Source organism: Sinocyclocheilus grahami, unplaced genomic scaffold, assembly GCF_001515645.1.
Source record: "Sinocyclocheilus grahami isolate Dianchi unplaced genomic scaffold, SAMN03320097.WGS_v1.1 scaffold1142.1, whole genome shotgun sequence".
NCBI lineage: Eukaryota > Metazoa > Chordata > Actinopteri > Cypriniformes > Cyprinidae > Sinocyclocheilus > Sinocyclocheilus grahami.
The window spans coordinates 135,524-139,472 of record NW_015506321.1 but is presented as its reverse complement, the minus strand read 5'-3'; the positions used below and the strand labels follow the sequence as shown (position 1 = coordinate 139,472).

The following is a 3,949-nucleotide window of genomic DNA, read 5'->3' as shown; positions in this document are numbered from 1 at the left end:
TTCTCATGTCATATATAACTGTGATGTTCTGCAAAACAACAAGCTTTAAAACACCTTTTTCTTACTGGTGAAAATCAGATGGTCAGATCTGTTTTCTCTCAGGTGCATCGCAGTGAACATTACTACATCACTCTCGTCAACGTAGACCATATCAACAACAAAAATATATCTCGACTCCATATAGTGGTTATTTTGGGAAAATCCCAGGTATTTTGAGCAGCAGGATTATAAAAAATATGTGCCGATATAAAATTAAATTAAGTAGCCTATATAAAATTGCAAAATAAATCTATCTCTCAATACTTTTTTACTTAAGTACATAAAAAATCAAGTACTTTTGTACTTTCACTTGAGTAAAATTGAAAAAGGAGTACTTTTACTTTTACTGGAGTAATATTTTATTATACGTATCTGTACTTTTACTCAAGTACTTGATTTGTGTACTTCGTCCACCACTGACTGCCAGACCCAGCAATTCAGACCAACCGTTTTTCTGCTATGGTAGTGTGCAAAGGGATGATTTTATGTCAAAACAGAGACTTTCACATTGTATTGTAGAGCTGATTACCTATGGTCTAAAAGAATTTCCACTGATGCGTACCTAGAAGGTCTACCTTCCAAGAAATCTCAATGGCTAATCTCCATGGAGTCATTCAACTATTGAATGCAACTATGGTTCTGTAAATTCTGGATGACCACTAGAGATCTTTGTCACCCAGAATGGAAGAAAAAATGAACTGAGCATCAAGCCACTGTGATGTATATATTCATGTCACTGTGATTTTTAAATGAATGTTTTTGTTTATGTAAAGCTCTTTTGAACAATATATATTCAAAGTATATACATATGTTATAGATATGTATATGTTATACATATATGTTTCAATTAATAAAAAAGTAATGTTTATTGATCTCTTACAGCTCTATGACAGCAGCTTTGGCTTCCAGCATTCGGCCATTCGTGTACTGTTTTATTTGCTCCTTCCTGCTTAGTGGCACATTCCACTGTTGCTTCTTCTGTGAATGTTTTTTCCTGCTTTGGTTTGAATCTGCTGATATAATATTTAATATTCATATTAGCACAGATATGTAAATACTTATGTATGGTTTCACAAAGCACAAAACAGGATCAAGAGAGAACAAACTGGCCCGTGTGAAATGTGTGCTTGTGTATATGTATATACATTATTTGTTTGTTTTAAGTATTATATGTATGTGTAAATAAGTTCCTCATGTATGTCCATGTGGAGATCTTACCCTGTCTCTCAGGGCTTTCTGCTCTCTGTCTCTGAAAGAAGGACATTTGTCTACTTGTGTTTTCTTCTTGTGGTCTTGATCCTCCAGCCATCTTGTTTTTCTCTGTTTTTCTCTTCAGTTTCTTAAAAAAGTCTGGCATCTCCACTTCCTTGTTATCCCACAAACCATGACACTGAAGAAACAAAAACACATCAACATCTCAACTCACTGGCTCTGTTCAAAATCCTACTGAACCATCAAACTAGGCAGCATTCTCAGACAACATAGGCATGCTTCTGATGCAAATATTGAACTCATTTGGACACATTTTAAGGCAGCATCATCTGTATCCATCATGGAAAATTAAATATTAGAATACACTGTACAAAGCAAATTTTGGTAACACTTTATAAGAACTTTAATTATTAAATCATTAACAAATATTATAATGGTTAAAAGATCATTAGTTAATATATTTAAATATACATATATGCTACATATATGAGATATTATGTATGTAAATGTTTACAAATTAATTTATTATACATTATATAATGATCAACAGATCAGCTAACGCACATCAAAATGCTTACAAACGTTATTAAACATTTGATAAGTTATTAAACTGTTATTGAATATCAATATGTTTTTGTCAAAATGACATGTCAAAACTTCTCCAGGGCCCCCAAACCCCCTCAGACCCCAGAGGGTTAAAATCAACTGCATTTGGTTCCTCTAGTCTAGCCCTTGTCTCTGAGTTCACAAACACCTACTCAACTTTAGCACATGCATGGGCTAAACGTATGTATGTGTAAAAGCTCAAGCTAATTAAGCTTGGTTATAGAGTTAAAAAAATCTATAATGCAAAATATTACATTATATATTAACATTATCACTTCTAATAAGCCACTGAACTGTTATAATTTATATTTAAAATATAAATACAAATAAATGAATTTGTATTAATTTAATGCATTCCTGCTGAATGAAGAATTAATTTGTGTGGAATGAAAAAAAAAATCAGTTTCCAATGGCAGTTAAATATCTTATGTAGATTTCTGGGAGGGTGAAGCATTGGTAGTACCTTAAGAATGGAGCGATGGAAGAACAAAGCAATTAACTGGATGAGGTCTAGCAGTACATAGCCATCTTTCTTCTCAATTCCAACTATGTTGGGTACTGCAAATGCACGCTCCGCATTAATGCCACGATATGCTGATGTTGTCCATGGAAAGAAGCCAAACTGGGAAAAGTACTTTACCACAACTGTGAGCTGAGTGGAGATGAAGAGAGGGGAAAAAGATAGATTTTAGATTTCAAAACATTTCAGGTGTATGTTCTTGTTATCCTCTCAACCTATGCTCCTGTTGGTGCCACCTGTAACACTTTTGTGTTTTTCTGTGATGTTTTCTTTTACCGGGGCCACATTTTGTCTTTATTTGAAAGTACTTTGATTTCCTGGCTGCATTTGAAAGATAAGGCAGCTGCCTTGTTACCTCATTACCCAGTAGGGCTGTCAAAATGGCTTAAAAACTAAATTCGAATTTTGTACATAAATGTTACGAAAAATTCCTTATAAACAATATTCAAATTTAAAAGGCATAATTTCAGTTAGGGGGGAAAAAAGCTTTTGGTTTGTCTCCTGAGGCCACAAGAGGGCGCTTCGCGCAAAATATTACTAATGCGTGCTTATTCAAAGCAATAAAATAACATGATTATCTGTGGAAAAAGTGCATGTTTAAAATAATGTTTATAAACTGAATAAAATTAAGTTGCTTAAACAATTATAAACAAAACAGCATCATGTATGTATGCATTGTTTAATACAAAGGGGACGAAAGCCAATTACACAGTAGTTTTTTTCATTTAAAAACATGAGATGCAGTGGGATGGGAAAAACCCTGCCATAAAGTTCACTTTAAAAGTTGAACTTACATTAATTTTACATGGCTTTCTAAACATGTGGCTCTCTTGTGTGAGACGTGAGTGCGACAGTGATAGATGTCCTTCTAGAAAATGCGCAAAATATGCATTCTGTGTGAAAGGCTTTGTTTTAAGTTTTGACGTAAACAAGATCTTCTCCGCATCGATGTTCTCTTTTTCCGCAATATTTTTTCAATGAACAACACAGCAGTGCCGCAGCTAGTGGGTTTAACTGGATAGGCTAACAAAAACATTAAAATGCAATGACACTTACATCGTCTGATAAGGCTGCCTGATGCACATTTAAAGGGGTCATATGATGCGTTTCAAGTTTTCCTTTCTCTTTGAAGTGTTAAAAGCTGTTCGTGAATAGATAAGATCCCTAAAGTTGCAAAGACTAAAGTCTCAAACCCAAAGAGATATTCTTTATAAAAGTTAAGACTGGTCCACGCCCTCCTAAAAGGCCTCATTCAAACACGCCCCCACATGTCTACGTCACGATGTGGGAAGATTTGCATAACGCCGCCCAAATGTTCACGCAAAGAAAGAAGGCGTAACTTTATTGTTGCTGCCGCCGCCACCGCCATGTTGTGAAGACGCTGTGTGTTTCGTTGTGAAAGCGAAACTACTTTGTTTGGACTTCCAAAAGAGGACAATACCAATATTTACAACAATACCAACCCAAATATTTGTTCAACCCAAATATTCAGATGTGTGCAGCACATTTTATGGAGGACTTTTTCCTGATCCTGGGAGAGTAGACTACAATGCCGGCTGTTCTGACTCACAG

General features: G+C 35.0%; 1 protein-coding gene across 1 annotated transcript in view; it reads right to left on the bottom strand.

Moving 5' to 3' along the window:
* Positions 1–3,949, bottom strand: part of LOC107567289 (piezo-type mechanosensitive ion channel component 2) — a 156,073-nt gene that overhangs the window by 22,470 nt on the left and 129,654 nt on the right.